This window comes from Hydra vulgaris, chromosome 01 (genome assembly GCF_038396675.1).
Source record: "Hydra vulgaris chromosome 01, alternate assembly HydraT2T_AEP".
In the NCBI taxonomy this organism is placed as follows: domain Eukaryota; kingdom Metazoa; phylum Cnidaria; class Hydrozoa; order Anthoathecata; family Hydridae; genus Hydra; species Hydra vulgaris.
In genome coordinates, this window is record NC_088920.1 from 14,254,773 (window position 1) to 14,277,500 (window position 22,728).

A 22,728-nucleotide genomic window follows, 5' to 3' on the forward strand; every position below is an offset into this window, starting at 1 on the left:
GAGAGGTGAACCTTTTTATACATTAGAAGTTAATGCTTTTAACTCATTGACGAAGAAAGCTAAAAATTTTAATTTAATTAATTTACCAATCTATCATTCACGAATTAAAATTAACCCAAAGAAAATAAAGGATGTAGAAAAGTTATTGAACTCAAATTATGGTGTTGATTGGAGAAAAGCTCAAAGTCTTGAGTTTTACAATAAAATCATACCTAATGAGGAAATAGATGGCAATTGACTCTGATCAGGAGAGTGAATCAAAAGAAAATAATAAGCTGCGCTGTGGTGAAGATGGATCATCTGATGTTGATGTTAGGATTTAGTTATTTAAGTTTTGTAAATTTGAAACTATTTTATTGTAAAGAGTTTTTTATTATGACATTGACTTGCAATTTTAATGTGTTTTTAAGGTGTATATAAAAAAAAACAAAGCTATATAATTTTTGTCTTGCTAATTATTATATAAGTAAATTTAGTTTTTTAAATGTTGTTCACACATGTATTTGTGGCCTATACATGTCTAGCAGAAATTTCATGTACACCATAAATTTATTTAATAACACCTGCCCGCTGAATGTGCCATGCATTATATTGAAACTCTATAATGAAACATTATATTGCAAAAACCATAATAAATTTCTCATTAAAATTTTTTTTGTGTTTTGTTTCTCCTACTATAAAACCCAGGTAGCTAAAACTTATATGACATGTGATGCAGGTATTTCTTCAATTTTTATGACCACTAATAATTAGTCACGTTATTGCATTTTAATAGAAATTTATTGCATGGCAAAAGTTATTTCGAAATATTTTAACTTTTTGAAAACATTAGCGGGCTATCCTGCTAAAAAAAGGGTAAAAGAGTTTTCTAAAATTGTCCATAGATGGCGTAAATATACTAAAAAAGCGTGTGAATTCGCGGTGGACTTTAAATAACCATGAGTTCTAATAAAATTAATCACAAAACAATTAAAAATTTGTTAAAATGTACAGTGGCTGGATCAAAACCAACTCTTTTCGAAAAAAATGCCCTTTAATTAAATATTTCTATTCAATGATAATCACAAATACTGATATTCATGAAAACAATTCATAACTGACAAAAAACATAAGGTGTATATGTTTTTTTTTATTTTTTTATTTGCACAAAAAAAAGGTGTATCCTGTAAAATTTGCTGTAGTGCAAAGGGCCGGTTTTGAAGCTGACGGTCTCATATATATACATTATATATCGCGTCCAAAAGTTAGACAGGTAAGGTAAAAATTAGACAGGTAAAAATGTAGACAGGTAAAAAAAAAAGAGAATTTTACTTATTTATCAGCACATATTTCACTAAAGCCAACAGAATAAATACCAATTCAAAAGTTTTTAAGTTTACAATTATGTTTTGAACAAATAATGATTATCTAATTAGCATTTTGTAATTGGTATACAAATCAAAAAATTTTAAGTTTAAAAATTAGCGTACAAAGTCTTTTTTATTCGAAGAGTACAAACTTTTTAACAATATTTGATCACAAATTTTTATAAAAGCAAAACCACATCAGTATTTTGTAGGACATCATTTACAATTGAGAATGGCTTTGAATCTATGAGGTATCAAATCAACTAAATGAATGCAAACGCCAATGGGAACTAAGTCCCGTATTTCCTACATTTTATTACATAAATAAGCGTAATTTGTAGTCTTAATTCCTTTTATTTGAAGGTAAACATGTTTCCATAGATGTTTAATGGGATTTAAATCAGCTGATTCGGATGGCCACTACAAAACATTAACGTTACTCTTTGAAAACTCTAAAACCAATGTAGCTGTATGTTTAGGATCGTTTTCCATTGGTATATCCATCCTTGAGGCACGTAAATGTAATTATTGAATGCCACAGTAATATGGGTTTAATTTTGTCATAACGGTGCTGTATTTTGCCAACACAAGGTGAGTTTAAAAAACTTGCTTAAATTAAAGAGACTAAACCCTAAGTATATGATAAATATATTATACAAACAAATAAGATGTAGGGCTTCTTTAAACTCTGTAAACATAATAGCATAAAATGTAGTAACAAGCAACCTATAACAAATTCTGTCATAACCTGTTTTATGGAATGAAAAAACTCATTTCCTTTAAAAAAAATTTTAATGAATTTACTTTCAAAAAGGAAGCAAGCAACCACTATATAAGGTACAAGATTTAAAAACACAAGAAAGCTGGTGACAAAAGATTCAAAAAAACAAATAGAAGAATGAGCCAGAACTCTAAAACTAATGAGAATTGCATAACACTAATGTTCAAAGAAAAACTAGACTAACAAAAGTTTTTTGAGCATTAAAGAACAGTTGTAGTAAAGAAATGACAAGTCTTGCGAGATTGAGTTAAGGTTGATGGATTAAGTGATATTTAACTGCTTGAGCAGCGCCCATGTTAATATTTGTAGACAAGAAATAGCAACCTACAAACGAAGATACATCCTTCCAACGAAGGAATTTGAGAGGAAAATGGAAACTAATGCAAGATTAACAATATTTACAATGTAATTTTTGACCTTCTCTAAAAAAGAGAAAGTCTTAACAAGAATTACAAACCCAAATATGATGACAGTAATCAATATTAAGCAACAAAAGAAATTTGTAGAATGGAATTAGAAGTAATAAAACGGCGTCCATGTAAACGAGAGGCAAACTAAACAGTAGCTAACTTTGCAATAGATTTTAAGTATGATTTTAAGGAGTGGTCAATACTAGAGGATTCTTTTAGATTGTTGCCATTCATTGATTTAGAAGTATCAATAACAATGTTGTAAATAGTTAAGCAGTAAAAAACTGAGTTTTGTTTAAATTAAACTTACAAGCTATTACAGAAAAAATGACACTCAAGATCAAGACTCAAGGCTTGTTCTAAGCAATCAAAAAGCAATTACTTTTTAGTAAGAATATAGTATACAGGTGCTTGATCAGCAAAAAAGGTAACCTTTAGAGCTAAGTTAAAAAATTCTACTTTGCAGCTGTCTCTTGAATTAGTGTTGTAGTTAAGAATATTATAGTAAATATATAATATAAACAATCACAATGTTGTGCTTTCGCTATCAAAAAAAAAAAAAAAAAAGTTGCTTCTTACTGAATTAGAAGATTATATTTTTAACTACTTCAAAAAGAAGAAGTGTAAGATTTTCGACATTACTATTTGAGCCCTTAATAAATAGAGGGAGGAAGTTTTTTTAACTTTTTGAAAATTTTCTCACCTACCCTGAGCTTATTGAGAACCTCTACCCCCTCCCCTTTATCCTTCTATTAACTTTTACTTGAAACTAACAAAAATTTTATATCTGAAAACGAAAATTCAGTAAAAGTCGGTTTTTGTATTAGAAAATAGTTGTTTCAGTCACGGATAAAAACAAAATGATTTCTTAAAAACTTTAGTTTTTAAGAAATCATTTTGTTTTTATGATTGTTTATAACTTGAGACTGATTGTTTATAACTTGAGACTTTTTGTAACAAAGAGCAAAATGGTTTCAAAACAGCATTAACAACTTTAAAGAATTCTATTCGTTCAGCAAACGAGGTTGCATTAAATGAAAAAAAAAACAAAAACAGCATGCTAAAATTCAGATACTATCAAGTCATTTACAGGTGTATGTTGAACACCATAACTAAGGATTGGGTCTCATTGTCTGATAATTTACAGTAAGTAATTATTGAAAGTTAAAACCAAGTTAGATAAGGTTTAAAAGATATGTATGGAACATAAATTCAATAAAGCTATAATTTCAAGTTCTTAAATAAGTTTAATATCTGCAAAATACCTTTTTAAACATCCGTTAGTTCTGTTTTCGAAACTTTTCAGCTCAATGTACAGATACAGGACAAAATATCTTATGTTCAAAGGTTTGTTAAAGTGTTACCACTTTAACATAAAGGCCTCTTTAGTCCACAGTGAATATATTGCTAAAAAATATGTAAAATACCATATTACTATTTTCAACACGTTAACCTTTTTTAGGGCATTATGACTTTATAAGAAAATAAATTTAGGGTATTATACTTAAATTTAAGCGCATTAGGGCAATATACTGAATAAAATATCGAAAAAACACAATAAGTATTAAAAAAAAAAGATAACTAATGACATAGTTAAACAAAATAATTTTTATTATATTTTTTCTTTTGTTACAAATATTAATTATTAAAATAAATAAAAAAATAAAAAACAAAAAAATCATAAAGATTAATTTATAAATAAAAAAATATGGAAAATAAATTATAAGATACAAAAAGGATGTAAAATGAAATGAAATTTTAACTTTTTTTACATTATTCTTTTTTCACATTTAACTATTTTTAATAATACAAAATAACTTTTCTTATTAATTTTTCTGAAAATTAAAACACAAAAACATAATCTCATCTTTTTTAAATTCATTTCTCGATTGTTCAAACATATTAAGATTCAAAGTTTCATTTCTAAAGTAAGTAATAAATTTAATATAAATATAAAAATACACAAGATAAATTTATAATAAAGTAAATCAATAATTTATCTGACAAGTAATTGTGACTACTTATAAATAACAAAAAATTAAAGATTTATATATATGTGTGTGTGTGTATAAATATATATATATATATATATATATATATATATATATATATATATATATATACATATATATATATATATATATATATATATATATATATATATATATATATATATATATATATATATATATATATATATATATATATATATATATGTATATATATATATATATATATATATATATATATATATATGTATATATATATATATTTATATATATATATATATATATATATATATATATATATATATATATATATATATATATATGTATATATATATATTTATATATTTAATATATATAAATGTGTATATATATATATATATATACATACATATATTTATATATATATATATATATATATATATATATATATATACATATATTTATATATATATATATATATATATATGTATATATATATATATATATATATATATATATATATATATATATAATATATTTATATATATATATAAATATATGTATGTATATATATATACAGGGTGGTGCAAAAAAAAAGCCACACTAATTTTTTTAATAAAAAAAGCAACAAAAAATGAGTAAGACTCATATAATAAAAGTAATAATTTTGATAATTTTGATAAAAATGTTTATAACATCATTGTATATTACATATAATAAAAATAAATTAGGATTTGTAAAGCATTTTTTAGGTTTCAACTGTTTTAGTACTTAATTGGCCATCCTTTATTTTTTATGACTTCTGCGCATCTGGAAGGCATACTATCTACAAGTCTTTTTAATAAATCGTTTGGCAAAGCATTCCAACCATCAAGAAGAATTTAACAAATCATCTTCATTTGTTCCTCTACGATCTTTCAATTTTCTATCTAATATAGACCAAAGGTTTTCTATTGGATTTAAATCAGGAGACTGTGCTGGCCAAGACATAACTGGTATTAATTTAGATTCTAGATATCTTTTATTCAACCGTGCTGTATGTTTAGAATCGTTATCGTGTTGAAAGATGTAGTCAATATTAGGAAAAAGTTTTTTTATATACTTGGTCCAAGCTGATTAACTAAGATTTTATGATACATATGCTGGTCCATGATGCCCTTCACTCGGTAAAGTTTTGCAACTTTGTGTGCACTAAAACAACCCCAAACATTAATCTTTCTGTCATGTTTAATTGTTGCCTCGCATGTTTGGGGGTTGAATTTTTCCCCAATTAATTTCCAACAGTGAGATCGACCATTATAAAACAAAACAAAAGGAGACACGTCGCTCCAGATAACTTTAGCCTATTGTTCACATGTCCAATCTTTGTGCTCAATGCACCACTTTAATCGTTTTTTTCGATTGATTTCACTAACAAAGGGTTTTTTAATTTGCTTTCCAGAAAAACAACACCCGATGCTTTTATTCTGCGAGATAATTTCCACTTTGAGATAAGGTTCAAATCTAGTTTTATCTCAAAACATGTGATTTTACAATTTTTTTTGACAGCGTTAAGAATGTAGCGATCTACTTTTTTTGAAGTTTTAAACTTTCTCCCAGATCCAGCAGACCTTTCAGTTTTACCAGTGTGTTTTTACTTTTTTACCAATCTACTAATAGTTGAGTTTTCTCGTTTAAAACGCTTTCCAATTCTTCTGTGAGACTCTCCTTGGTCAGCATCTTCAATAATTCGTCCAATTTCTGCATCCGTTAGATGTTTTCTAAAAAATTAAATGTGTTCATATTAATCTTTTTTTTAGAGATTTTATTTATGTAAATATTAGTTTATATATAAACATACCTTTTTAGTCCTAAATTTTACACTGACACATCCAACTTTTTTTGTTTTGCTTGATTATACATTTTATACTTAAAATGAAGAAAAAATATTAGTGTGGCTTTTTTTTTGCACCCCACTGTATATATTTATATATATATATATATATATATATATATATATATATATATATATATATATATATATATATATATATATATATAAATATATATATATATATATACACATATATATATATTAAATATATAAATATATATATATTTATACACATATATATATATATGTATTAAATATATAAATATATATATATATATATATATATATATATACATATATATATATATATAAATATATGTATATATCTATATATTTATATATATATATATATATATATATATATATATATATATATATATACATATATATATATATATATATATACATATATATATATATATATATATATATATATATATATATATAATATATATATATATATTTATATATATATATATATATATAAATATATGTATGTATATATATATATATATATATATATATATATATATTATATACATATATATATATATATATATTTTATATATATATATATATATATATATATATATATATATATATATATATATATATATATATATATATATATATATATATATATATATATATATATATATATATACATATATATATATGTATACATACATATCTTTATATATATATATATATATATGTATATATATATATATATGTATATATATATATATATGTATATATATATATATATGTATATATATATATATATATATAAATATATATATACATATATTTTTATATAGATATTTTTATATATATATATATATATATATATATATATATATATATATATATATATATATATATACATATATATATATATATATATATATATATATATATATATATATATATATATATATATATATATATATATATATATATTTATATATATATATATATATATACATAAATTTGCTAAAAAAACTGTAAACCAGCTTATAGAATGATAGTCCTAGTAGCCATGTCATTAAGGTCCCAAAATTATCAAAAATTTATAAATTAGGTATTACTAAAAACAACAAATCAAATTAAAAAATGAATTTTTAAAATCCAATGCTTTTATAAGTTGCTAAAACACAAATTTTGCAACCAATTTTTTCTAATATTACTGTTTTATTTTATTAACATTGGGCTGTATGCGTGTTTAAAAAAGAAAAAAAAAGTTTAGGAAGATGCAGGTCTTAAACCACAGACATTTCGCTCACGAAGTCAACGCCTTATCCAAATATGCTAAAGGCGCATATTAGTATGAAACCAGTCAATGTACATATTTTGAAAATTATTATTCTTTTTTTCATATAAAAAATAAACTTATTTAAAATTGAGTTCATTTTTATAATTAGATTCCATTGATTGCACTTTCTTTGTTTTTTTTTCTTTCTGTTACTCTCAGCTGCCAGCAATCAAAAAAGTAATTATTTTTAACTGAAATAATAAATAACAAAAATATCTTTTGCCACTATTTTAGTTGTAAAGTTCAACCATTCTACTACACTTAATATTTTCTGTCCTAACTATGAACTTACTTACCCCAACCAAGTTTTTCAAAAACGTCAAATCATCAAGTTTATCTTTAGAGGATCTTTTATTATTTTATGATTTTTTATTTCCTATACGTTTTACAAATTTGGTATACCATAAAGACTGTTTTTAAGGTTTTTCTGGTTTGCTAAATATTATTCTTTAGACCAAAATACTCTTCTAGCTTTGTTAGAAAGTTTTTTAGTTTAATGTAACTAACAACATAAAATCTCGTCTTTATCCAAGGTTTCTTAACCTTCTTCATTATATACTTACAGTTTAGTTTTAACTAAATTATTATCAAAGTATGAGTAAAGTTTCGTTATAACTACATAAATATTTTAGGAAGTTTTGAGCAGTTTAGATTGCAGTTGCGCTCGATGTTGTTAAATATCCAACCCTGTTAGAAGTTGCACCTCTAAATGCAAGTTTTTTGTTAAGGTGTAAGACCCCTCAAAAGTCAAAAAAATCAAAAAAAGTATTTTGTGTAATTTGGACACAAAATTTATCGCTGAACTCGAATTTGAAAACCATTGTTCAAAGTAAGATTTAGTTCATGAGATATAAATCAATTCCTTCGACTGGGTAAATTTGATCTGCCTAGCAACACGCATAGCAACGGGTATATAATCAGAATTGCGAGCTGTTTTTTTTTTTTTTTTGTTATTCAATAAACTTTTTTAATAATGGGTATATCATGTAGAGTCAAACAAAGTACTCAAAGTAGAATCCAGAAAATTTCATGGAAATAGATACACTAAAACTTTGCCAATCGATTCAACTTTATCAGTTACTCCTGTTATTAGTTATGAAAATGATCATATTTCTTGTAACACTTCATCAAATTTATCTATATCCTCAAAAAAAATTGAAAAAATTGAGACAATTCAGCATAATAAAAATAAAACTGTTGGTTATCGAATTGTTGATATTGAAATTTTTTCTGGTGTTATTAATCAACTATGTTTCAAAAAATGATTACAATCAAAATTAAATCTTTCAGAATGTTTTCCAAATAAAAAAGGATTCAGCTCAATGTTAAATATATGCTGCTCTAACTGCAATGAAAAAATTGAATTTTATACTTCAAAGACATGTTCTGGGAAAAAAACTTTTGATGTAAATAATAGAATAGTTTATTCAATGCGTGCATGTGGTCAAGGTTTTTCAGGGTTAGAAAAATTTACATCTTTAATGAACATTCCTAAACCTATGACTAAAAACAATTACAACAAAATAATTAAATCTGTCTCTGATTGTGCTAAAATTGTTGCAAAAGAAACAATGATTGATGCTGTGAAAGAAATTTGTCAATTTTCTTCAAATATTGTTGACACTGCAGTATCAGTTGATGGTAGCTGGCAACGTCGTGGGTTTTCTTCATTAAATGGAGTTGTTACAGCAATATCAATGGACACAGGTAAAATTCTTGATTGTGAGCCAATGAGTCGATCATGCAAAGCATGTAGTCTAAAATTAAAACTTAAAGAAAGTAATCTTCGTGCATTTGAAGTTTGGAAGTCATCGCATGTATGTAAATTAAATTATCGTGGCTCTGCTCCTGGCATGGAAGTAATTGGTGCACAATGAATATTTAGTCGTTCTACTTCACAAAACAAACTAAGGTATGTTATCTATTATGGTGATGGCGATTGTAAAAGCTATTCTTATGTTAAGGAACTTATCCTGGTATAACAGTGTGTAAGCTGGAGTGTGTTGGACATGTACAGAAACGAGTCGGTAGTAGATTAAGAGCTTTGAAAAAAAAACGTTAAAGGAATTGGAGGCAAAGGCAAATTAACGAATGCTATAATTGACCGCCTACAAAACTACTATGGAATTGCTGTTAGGCAAAATGCCAATAATTTAGAAAGTATGAAAAAAGCCATACTTGCAACATTGTTCCATGTTGCATCATCAGCTGAAAATAATTAGCATACTTATTGCCCTGATGGTATACATAGTTGGTGTCATTATAAACAGGACAAAGCTAATTCAACATCTACTTACAAGCCAGGTGCTGGTCTTCCAATCTCAGCCATCAGTCATCTAAAGCCTGTATATATCGATCTATCTGAAGAAGAACTCTTAACAAAATGCCTTCATGGTAAGACGCAAAACCAGAATAAAAGTTTTAATGGGATGATATGGCAGCGCATACCTAAAACAAAATATGTATCGTTAACGCAGTTGGAGTTAGCTGTATATGATGCTGTTTCAAATTTTAATATTGGAAGAAAAGCAAGTATACTTTTATTTGAAAAACTGAATATGATTCCTAGTATATATACACTTCAAGGCTGTTGAACCATGAACAAAAACCGTTTATTTTTTGCAGAGTATCAAAATCGACCAACATCTAAAAAGCGACGACAAGTTATTCGTGGATGCAAAAAAAAAAAAGATGACTCAGAGAATGACCAAGAAGGTTGCCTAAATGATCCTGGTTCTTGTTCTTATAAATAACAGATTTTAAATTGAGTATTTGACATTTTTATTTAGTAAAATTGTTAATGTAATATTTAAATGCTTTTTTTCTCAAATTGTCAATTTTTAACCTCCCGGCCATACTATCTCATTAACCGTATGTCAGATTTGCATGAAATTTTCACCAAATGTTTATTGCATCTAGCTATACAATTGGAATTAAAAGTTTTTCAATACTGTTAGGAGTTTTTGATTTATAGAAGATTTAGTTCATAAAAGTGCATTTTTTTAAATACGCCACTTTGAAAAACTCAGTGTAGCCTAAATACTTGGTTTTTTAGAAAAATTTTAGTTCAGTTTGTAGGTTACTATGTTTTTAATCATATGCCAAAAAATCATATCCTATATGCTTTCGGTTACTGAGATAGAATGGCCGGGGTGGCCTTAATATTTTTGGATGTCAGCTATTTGACTTGGTAACCATGGCAACTAATAAATTTATTTTGCATCATTTAAAATCCTGTTATATAGTTGTTTCTCAGGATATATTTGGTTTTTTGTTAAAAAGATTTTTTTAATAAAAATTTTTTTGAGGGGTCTTATACCTTAATATCTTTTATAGAAAACTTTTTTTATCTCTTTTTCTTTTTTTTTCTGTACTTAAATATTTTAAACTAAGTTACTTAAAATGTATAAATTACTAATTTTTCCTGAAATAATAAAAAATTTCATTTTTAATTAAAACTCGGGTTACATTTTTTGCCCAATTCACACGGGTTTCCTATTTCCTTAAACATTTTCATTGCAATTTAATAAGCAATAATTATTATAAAATAAATAAAAAAGTAACTAAATTTAAATCTAAACTAAACTAAAATCTAAACCTAATTAAATTAAATGTAATAACTAAATTTCAGTCAATTTAAAATGTAAACTATACTATTTTTAATTAAAAATTCAGGTATTTATGTCCTAGAAATAAAATTGCTAAAAATATTTATGTCAGCCTTCCTGCACCCCCTATATATACAATTCACACATAATATTGCAAATATGCAAATGTTTAAATTCTTTAATTCTATTTAAAAAATGATTTTTAAATTGAATTAAAGAATGAACCAGGCAACAGTGTTGTCTGGTTTATATTGCATATAAAGGGTAAAATTGCATTCAAATTTAATTGAGTGTATTTGCAGTGCAGTATTTGTTTAATCTGAATTTTATTAAAGGTTAACTTTAAATTTTTTCTAAAATCAATCTTGACAAAATCTATAGGTATTTTTATGGCTTAATTTGACCAAAGAAAATTTGATGATTTTAAAAGCATTAAATTGTGAATTTTATTTATTGCATGATGAAAGATATTCGGATCTATTAAATGATCATAAAATATGTAGGCTATCTAGTCAAAAGCTTTCAGATACACTATGTTAATAAGATGCACTAAGATGATAATTGTTGTACTGCAGTACTTTTTTAAAAATTTATAACGTCAAAGTACTATAAAGTTTGAACCAAAGTACATACTCTCAAGTCTTTACAACAAAGGAAGGGGGTGGGACTAAAAAGGGGTAGGGATTTTGAACCCTTATCTCATAAACGGGGGAGTTTTATTAAAAAGAATAGGAGGGGGAGTTTCTTTAAAAATGTAACTAAAGTATTGAACGTTTGTTTATTTTATTGAGAGCCAAATACTTTATATAGGTCACTTTAAAAATTATGTAAAATTATTCGCTGCAAGTTGTAATGCAACTAAAATAAGTGGTTATGATCAAATATATTCTGAGATTTTATAGTTGCTTCATTATTTCTAATTTATCAGAAATTTTTAATGCATGAGGAATACACAAGAAACTTTTGCCAACTATAAAATAAATATATTGAGAATAATGTTAACAGCGTCCAGGGCTTACAGAGCACATAAAAAGTTGCGGGTTCTAAAAGTTACGGTTTTTTTATAATGCTTTTATAATCACCTATTAAACGCGTTTTTTATACATAGCTATTTTCAAAGTTTGTTGCTATATAACTGCAAAAGTCACGGCCCTAATGGCTTTCGTTTCTGATTAGTTTTATTATTGATTATATTACTATCTTAGTTTTTAAAAATAAGGAGAGAATTTAAATAATTATTGAAAAAAAGTTTGGAGTAAATTAACTAAAGGTTTTTCATTCTGTGATCAATAAAATATATATTTATTTACAAAATTTTTTGCTATTTTCACCGACTTTTCAAATAAATTTTTTTTATTTAATTTAAGTAAAAAAGTTAAAGCCTCCAAAAATAGTTTTATAGAAACAACTTAGTTAAGCTTTAACAGAAAATACCCCCAAAAATATATTCCTTTTGTTATTTTTATAAGAACAAATTTCCTAAACTTTTTATACTGAAATCCACCATTATTAGTGTTTTTGCCACAAAATGACGCATAATCGCAAAATGTTTGTCTTCAATCAGTTTCAAAGAGCCGCATCCATAGTTTTTAATGGTCTAAGATTGGACGTAATTGATTTAAAAAGGGTTGTTGTAAATGGGCGTCAGTAAATGAACGGAAATATCAATTTTTTATTAAATTAAGAATCAATTCTTATGTTTAAGATATAGCGTAGTCATTTTAAAAACATGAGGAAAAAAAAAACTTTTTTGACGTAATAAAAAGGTTTTAACTAAGAACTTATTATTATTGCAAATGTTCATTAAATTTGGTTCTTTAGTAATCAACAACACAATACTAGAATGATTAAATTTAAAGACAATAAAAAAAATTGTCAACATTTAAACCTTTTATTTGGAAGTAGCATAAGTCACTTTTTCAAAAAAATCAAGTTACTGATAACAATGATTACAAAGTAACGGTATCTCTTTATTTGTGAAATAATTTAAACCAATTGTGTTGAAAATTGAGATATTTTGGAAATAAGTTTTCCTAGTTAACGGAATAACGGCATATATTAAAACACAAACCTTTAAATATCTTGGTTTAAAAATTTAGTGACATATGTAACTTTCCAAATCACAAGCTCATTTTTTTTACTCATACAACCAATCTTTTCGATTTTATCGACCAGCTACTGTTATCAAGTATTTCAAAATCAGTTGCGACAGTTAAAATATTCTTTAATGCGATGCGTTTGTTTTTAATTTTGAATTTTTTTTTTTTCGAATTTACGAAAAGATTTTTAAAAGTTCGATGATTGTGTTTTGAATTTTAAAAATCTCACTTTTTTATTAATATGCTTTACGTTATCATTTTGAGAACATTGTTTAATAAAATTCACAATTGTAACAAAACTTTTTAAATTTCGTAAGTATACTTCAATTAAGTATACTCAATTGTATAAGTATACTCAATTAGTTGTTTTCATTTTAAAAAGTTCACGTTTTGGAACTAAAGTTGAATTATTACAAAACGATAACTTACGACGACGATTTCTTGATTTATAACATTTTTTGATGATAGCATATTTTTTGATGGTAACATTTATAATTCTATTTTTTTTTGGTATATTAAATAAACTATTTTATGAAAATAAAAGATATTTGAAAACATTTAAATTTAATTTAACGTTTTTGATATTATTTTGATTTTTAGATATTAGCTCATTCTATTCAAAGATAATTTCAACCAACTTTATTTTTAATTGTTTCATTCGATTTAATAAAGGTATAAAATATTTCTACAACATTTTGTAAATCGACAGTTCATTCAAGTTTTTTCGTACTGATTTTTTAATTTTTTTAAAATAATTTTAAAATTAAATACTTCTTTAACTAATAGTTTTAATTCTAACTGTGAAACTACGGTTAAAAGTAACTTTTTTTCTTGTTTTCAGCGAAAATTAATCTCATTAAAACTTGTGTTCATTTGGCCACTTCTAAAGAGAAATATTAATTTTAGAAAAATGCTTGTGAAAGTAAATTTTTTCTTAAAAACTAGTATTACATGAATTATGATTTTTGTTTTTTAGAACAAATTTTTATTTATCTTTTTAACAAATATGCGTTTAATGTAATTTATAAAAAGTTTAAATTGGATAGCATTGATTTTTGTTTCTTTTCCTTTTTTTCATATTTTAAAATTTTTATAATTTGTAACCTTATTTAAGAAACACAAATTCCATCACATTAATTTACAAACTTTATAAAAATATATAAATCTTATTTTTTAATTAAATTTCATTAAAGTTTTTAATTAGCGATGAAATTGAATCATCAAATATTTGAACCCTCACCCTTTGACTTTTTTTATATTTATTTAAAGAATTTATTTCAGAAAAGATTGTCAAAGAAGAATTTCAATTGTAAATTTTAAACTTGGACAAGTTCTGTAGAAATTTGGTTAATTAAAACATTGAATTCTTTTCAAATTTGCGTATAAATTAAACACGTTCTCTTTTTATCTTCTTATATAAAAAAAATGATGAGATTTGTTTCGAATGACAATATGAATAAATAAAGTATTTTTTTAATAAATTATTAATCTGTTTTATATTATTTTAAGTAAAATGTATATTATATTAGATATGTTTATTATATGTTAATATAAATTATAAACATATCAACATTTTTAATAAAATTTAATAACATTAAAATTATGTTCAAATTAATAAAATAAGTATTCTTTTTTTTATTTCTACTAAGGAACTATTTTAAAAGTTTCATTAAAATTTGTATATAATTTTATCATTTTATTATTAATGTTTTTATGTTTATAATATTATAATATAATCTATTTATTAGTAATAAGGAAACTGCATTCATTTTTTTATTTAATTATAGTTAAATATTATTATATGTATATATATAAAAAAATATACCATATATAATGAAAATATATAACAAAATTTTGATTTTTATTTTATTTATTGTTAGTTTTTTGTTTATAGCTGTATTTAACATATAATTTTTCTTTAGATCGTCTATGTGAAAGTATTAAACGTATTTATTCTTCTGATAAATTTAATTTTTTCGACGAATGTTTTTATGAAAGTCAATCGTCATTTATTGATGAAATAAAATCAATTGTTGATGAACCATGATTTGATGGTTGGATGATTTGAATTGAAAATGGAAAAACTTCTTACGCAAGTTCTTGCGATAATTATTTCATAAATTTTTACATGAAAACTGGAAGAAAGTTAGACTAGTTAATTGTTGATAAAAATATATTTAGTGATGAAGAAAAAAAACTTTCAATTCGATGTTCAACTAATGTTTTCCGTGTCAGCTTTCATTGTCCTAATAATTTCGAAGGCTGTAAACCGAAAGATAAGATTGAAGTGTTGAGAATATACATCTCAAGTTATTTAATAACAAAAAAAAATCTTGAAGAAAACTTTTTTCCTTAAATTAATCTTTGTAAAGAATTAGTTCTTGAACTTCACGACGACATTGATTTAATTAAAGACATTTCTCAATAGATTCGTTGTTCAAACATGAAAAAGTTTCGCATCAAGTACCGTGGAAAAGATTTTTGTAACGTCGATGAATTAACTTTTTAAAGCGGAAAACGTTTAATATTTTAAATATATAAAATAAAAACAATACTTGTAAAATGGTAAATAAAATATTTCATTTACTTTTTCATAAATCTAATATGCGATTTAAACTAAATATATTTTAATTAAAACTAAAAAGTTTAATAAATCTTATTTATCAAAATATAACTCATTCGTTTTAAAATATATTAATAAAGATAACTGTAACATAAACTATTAAATACATCTAAATATTAATACGCTAACTTATTAATAGTAGTGGTAGTATTAGTAGTAGTAGTAGTAGTAGTAGTAGTAGTAGTAGTAGTAGTAGTAGTAGTATTAGTAGTAGTAGTAGTAGTAGTAGTAGTAGTAGTAGTAGTAGTAGTAGTAGTAGTAGTAGTAGTAATAGTAGTAGTAGTAGTAGTAGTAAAAGTAGTAGTAGTAGTAGTAGTAGTAGTAGTAGTAGTAGTAGTAGTAGTAGTAGTAGTAGTAGTAGTAGTAGTAGTAGTACTAGTAGTACTAGTAGTAATTGTGTCGTTTTTAAAGTAGTTTTTAGGCTTTTCTACACGCGGATCAGTATTCCACGCGGTCTTTCAAGCAAGGTCTGCAAGCAAATTAGAGCTGATAATTTTTTAGTTTCAAGATGAATTGATGTTTTTCATTGTTTAATTTTACTATAAATTATAAATAAATGCTTGTTTGTTATTGGTTGTTTGTATTTTTCTAATTTATATAGCCTGTTTCCTTGACTGTTGTTTGTGGACATGTAAGTGTATTTACATGAATTTGCGTAAGTTTCAGTATATTTTATATTTATATATATATATATATATATATATATATATATATATATATATATATATATATACATTTTCTTTTAGATAAAAAAAAATTAAGGTATAGAAAATGGTAAAAAAAGAAATAGAATTATGTAGTAGAAAGTAAAAATAAATATGTTGGAAATTGTCAAAAGAATGATGTGTTACGCTTCTTTTTAAGGTATCAGAATATATATTTAGATTCTTAACATTGTTCTTAAATGGTTTTATCTTTTTTATTACTTTAGAAAAAAATATAGTAACTTAAATTGCCAAAAATTTATGGATATTAATAAATCCTAAATTGAATTGTTAGAGGTTTAAATTAAATTAAAATTGTTTTAGTTTTTTTATTTATTTTTGACCTCAATTTATCTCATAAGCTTAACAACTCAACCAGTTGTTAAGCTTACGAGATAAATTGTAGATGTTTATTTATCACAAGTTCTAAAGTAATTGCATTTGATTCTTCTTTTTATTACATTGCTTAACATAAGACATTTTGATTTTTTTCTTTTTTTTTCTTTTAAATTGTTAAATAAAATTGTTTTATAGATGAGAAACCATGTTTTCAATGTTTTCTATGTTTTCTATGTTTTCTATTTTTCTATGTTTTCTATGTTTTCTATGTTTTCTATGTTTTCTACGTTTTCTATGTTTTCTATGTTTTCTATGTTTTCTATGTTTTCTATGTTTTCTACGTTTTCTATGTTTTCTATGTTTTCTATGTTTTCTATGTTTTCTATGTTTTCTATGTTTTCTATGTTTTCTATGTTTTCTATGTTTTCTATGTTTTCTATGTTTTCTATGTTTTCTATGTTTTCTATGTTTTCTATGTTTTCTATGTTTTCTATGTTAGGATTACAGGTTTTTGTTGATTTTTACTTGAACATTATTATTTATCTTTTTGTAGATATATTTACCACTTTGAAGAAATGTTAACCACTTAATAGATATGTTTACCAATTTTTAGATATGTTTATCACTTTAGACAAAAAAATTTTGACACTTAATTTAATATTTTTTCTCCTCTTTTTTTTTGGATGGTCGATATTAGGCTTAAATAAATTATTAGAAGAAATACTATCAACTTAAAAATAATTGATAATTTATTGAAATGATTAGAACTAGGCAAGCTGAAATTAATTGTCATCGAGAGATAAGAAATCTGCTTGGCAAGAAGAAATTAATTTATACCTAAATTAGTACATCATGGTTAGGCGAGTTAAAAGTAATTATCACATAAATAAAAGAGATAGCCAAGATGAGATTAATCATTCTCAAAATGTACGAAATTCTGCTAGACAGTCAGAATATATTGTATTGTTAGAAGTGATACTATTCTAGATTATAATTATTTGGTAGAAATGATATAGATCTGTCAGCATTGCTGTGCTTAAAATTTTTTTGATGAAACGCATTTTTTATGTTGCCATAATAAAAAAGTAGTTTTGCTTCCATTCACTATTTCTGCAAGATTTACAGGAAGTTATATCTTAATTCCAATATCAATTTATTATAATATATTAGAATTTAAAATGCCTGTCTTTATTTTTCTTTTATTACTGAAAATGTGGTTTAACCTATAAATCATAAGCCGCCATGTTTTAAAATATGTGATCAAGTTTTTTATTGTGTAGGAATCTTAGGCCAAGTCAAGATATTCCCCGAACATTATCAACTGTATATCTCTGACCCTCCTGCAGCATTAAATTTTAGAAAGTAATAACATCGCAATCAACTTTGCTAACATAGTTTTATGTTTCATTTGCAAACTATAGTTAGTGAAGTTGCTGTTGTATTCTTTGGAGATGCTGTTTTATTCTTTGGAGATTCCCTGGAAACAGTGCTGCGCCTGTTTCCAGGGAAGTTATTTACCCAAAAGGTCATTTAAAAGTTTTATTGAGAATGTCAGATAACTTGGATGTTACGGTTTATTCCTTTTTTTTTTCAAAGAGATGGCATAATTGGTGTGCAATCCTGAACAAGCAACATTTGTTAGTAATCGTGTATCTCTATTTCGCAATTTTTTTAAAGTTGAAATACAGTCTTCTATTAGAATAGATCACAATTTGTATGACTCTTTTACCCAGTAAACACAGAGACGTTTAGAAGACCTGTAAAAGATGTCTTTTAAGAGGTCTAAAAGGCACATTTGTAGACGTCTAGATCATAAGGCTGAAAGACGTCTTCATAAAGACGTCATTAAGCCATCTTTTTAAAAACATCCTTTAAACGCCTTTGTAAAGACGTCTTTTAGTTAGTTTTTTAAAGACGTCTTTTAGCCTTATGATCTAGACGTCTTTAAGTTCGCCTTTTAGACTTTTCAAAAATGCGCTTTTTAAACGTCTTTTATACGTTTTTTCGACGTTTTACAGACACGCTGATTTTGATGTTTAAATAAAGTTAAAATTAAACTTAAAATAAACTTTAAAATTAGCGTGTCTTTAAAACGTCGGAAAAACTTAAAAAAGACGTATTACAGGAGATGTATTTTTAAATATTAAAAAAACATATGCAATAATATCTAGATCATGAAATTGATATATCTATCAACTCCATGATTTAGACAGAATAAAAGTCTGAATACGGAAAAGTACCTCAAAGTCAGAATACTTACAGTACCTCGAATTCAAGTAGAGGATGACTTAAGTCTTTATTGCTGAACAAAATATCTTATTAAACGTGAACATATGTATTTACAGTTAAAAGTATTTGCTTAGAAACAAGGTAAAAAATCAATCGATAATTAAGTTTGACTTCTTTTTGAAAAAATGTAACACAGTTACATTTTTTCAAAAAGAAGTCAAATCGCCAAAAGTAGATTTAATGCATATAATTTTTAGTTATTAACTATTTTTCAGTATTTTGAGTCTTTCATCCATCACCGCTCTTTTTGCCAGGAGCATTTTTTAATTTTCCATTCGCTTTTTCACGAACTTCTGCTTCTCTAATTAGTGGAAATATGGCAAATACGCTTTCTAAAAACAAGATTTGTTAAAACGTTAAATTTTAAAAAAAAATCCATTTTCACCATAAATTTAAGTTTTTTAAAGTCGAAATATTAACCAAACACAGAATTAAAATAAATAAAAAGTTTATTGTATTTTTTCATAAAAATCGGGTACATAAATAAACATAACCTTTAGTCATAAATAATTAAAAACAATTTAATCAGCTTCTATTTTCTTTATTGGTTAAATTTGCATTACTTGGATAATTAAATTACATTTTATTACTTTCCATATAAACTTATCTTCAATACCAATCTTACGACCTATCCCTTTCATGTTAAGTTTCAATTGAAGTCAGACAGAAAAAACTCGATATAATGTTTTTCGAATTGCATCTTAACCATCGACGCCCCCAACTTGTTTAAGATGATCAGTCTAAAATACACCCAAAAAATGATCATTAGTTTAGTTTTGCAAAGAAATAAAATAGGTAACTAAAAAAAATGATTATATAGAGAACATAGATAAAATGGCTTAACCAAATTATTCAGTATTTTATCTTTAAACGTGATCTTATTATTTAATAAAATAATAAAAATGGCATAAAATAAGTTAAACAATACTATTTTGGCCTGGAATACGCAATTAACAAGCTTCTCTTCAAACTGGAAAAATTCATCTATATCAAATAATTGTTTAAGTCTTCTCGATTTTTTCAACTCGTTTATTTATTTCCTTTCCAATAAATATGTTCATGTCAATCATAAAAAGCTTCACTTCTGCCATAAATTTCATCACTCACTTTTGGAACTCCTAATAAAGAAAATATATATGCATAAAGCATGGGTTTTGTAAAAATGACAATTGTTATTGCTTGAACTTAGAAGGTTTGGAATGAGCTACAAAGTTGATACTTTTTTAATTGAAAATTTATGATGCTTTAGTTATTTCCACCTCCAGACGTTCTACTTATTGTATCAAGTGTTAAATACTACTGAAAGTTCTAATAGTACGTACTTTTAGAACATCTATCAATTTTTAAAATCTAGGCAAATTCGGATTTTCTGCTCGAGCGTGTATCACATATATGTTGTTGTTTTAATAAAACTTAATTATTATTTAAAATGTTGTAGCTATTTTAAATAATAATTGAACTTAATAAAGCATATTAAATCTATTAAGTTTGTTTTTCTTTCTTAATTACTATTACGTAGACATTTATCTGTATAATAATATTTGGCACAATTTTTGTGTTGTCCAAACTTTAACCCAAGTTTATATATATATATATATATATATATATATATATATATATATATATATATATATATATATATATATATATATATACATAATCTATCTACTATATATATAAAGGGCAATGTGTGTGTGTTTGTTTGTTTGTTTGTTCTCTATAGAAATCCAAACCGCCGGACCGATCTCGATGAAATTTGGCATGGGGGTAGTCCTCGAGAGGGAGAAGGTTCTTAGCTGGGTTTTGACCCCGTACCCCGACCCTCGGGGTCAAGGGGGCCCAAAATAGGGCCCCCTGACCCCAGGGTCAGGGGGACCATTTTTTGGGCCCATTTTTGTGTACAGATATCAGGTAAGCCAGTTTAAATATTGGCCCGGGCAACGTCGGGTAACTCCAGCTATATATATATATATATATATATATATATATATGTATATATATATATATATATATATATATATATATATATATATATATATATATATATATATATATATATATATATATTTATATATATATATACATATATATTAGGGGTATGACTAATAAATTTTTTATGAATTTTTAATTCCCCCTGTCACCATGAGTGGAGAAGTTATATTTACAAACAGAAAATATAAGTTTTTACTGTTAATTTTTGAAAAAAATTACCCCCAAGCTAAAAATAATTTTCCCTATCTTTTTAATGTTATCCTAATAAGTTATAAATAACGTAATAGACATACAAAAATCGCTAAAAATAGTCTTGCTTTACACAAGAATAAGAAAGTTTGGGAATCAAATTTAGTGAGATTTGAAAAAGCTAAGGCTTCAAGATTATGTGCTATTGTTAAAAGTATTAGTCAAATAAATAAAATGTCTTCAGAACAGCATAATATTAATTAATTTAAAATTTTCTCATCAAATGTAAAAAGCAGAAAGGAGAGAGTTGGCTAAAGAAATTGAACTAATATGGAGAAAGCTGAATATTCGAATTTTACAAGGTAAATCACCATCAGAAAGAAAAATAGAAAATGTATTGAAAATACTTGGCAAAAATAGTCGAAAACCTGGAACTCAAAATTTTACCCGATTGTTTAACAAAACTGATGAGAAAGGTGAGTGGTTGTGTCAGGAAGATAAAGAGTTTTATGGACTGCAAATGTCAATAAATGGAAGATTTGGATATTGTGCCACGATTGAAGATACTGAAAGTATTCATCCAAGAAAACTGGTGTTGATAAAGAAACAAATGTTTAAGAAACAAATCAGCCAAGACTGAGATTTCATTGAATCAGCTAGTGAAGGAGGTTATTCAGTAACTGAAGAGCAGTGTTCCAGCAGTGCTACTAAAACTAAAGATGTCGAAAGTTTTTCATCATCATCTAAAAGACAAAAAACAAATTTGTCTGTAAATTTGGTGATTTCTGCAAAGATTAGTACCAAAAAAGCACATAAAGTCTGCAAAACTTTATCAAAAAATGGAATTTCTATTCCTACTCCAACTCACAGTGGTGCCTACAAAGATGTCGGAAAAGAAGGAGAAAAGTTGAAAGCAAATTATATGGAGAACTTAAAAAATGAAAAGCGGTCTTTACACTTTGATGGAAAACACATAGAGAAAATGGAACATCAAGTAGTTGTTTTTAAATATGAAAAGAGAGTGGTTAGACTTGCTGTTCTTGAGCTGATGAATGGAAAAGGTGAAACAATATTTAATGGCATAAAACTTGTGCTGGATGAATAAGAGCTGTGGCTAGCCATAAAAATGGTTGTATCTGATACAACATATGTAAATATCGGAACAAGAATTG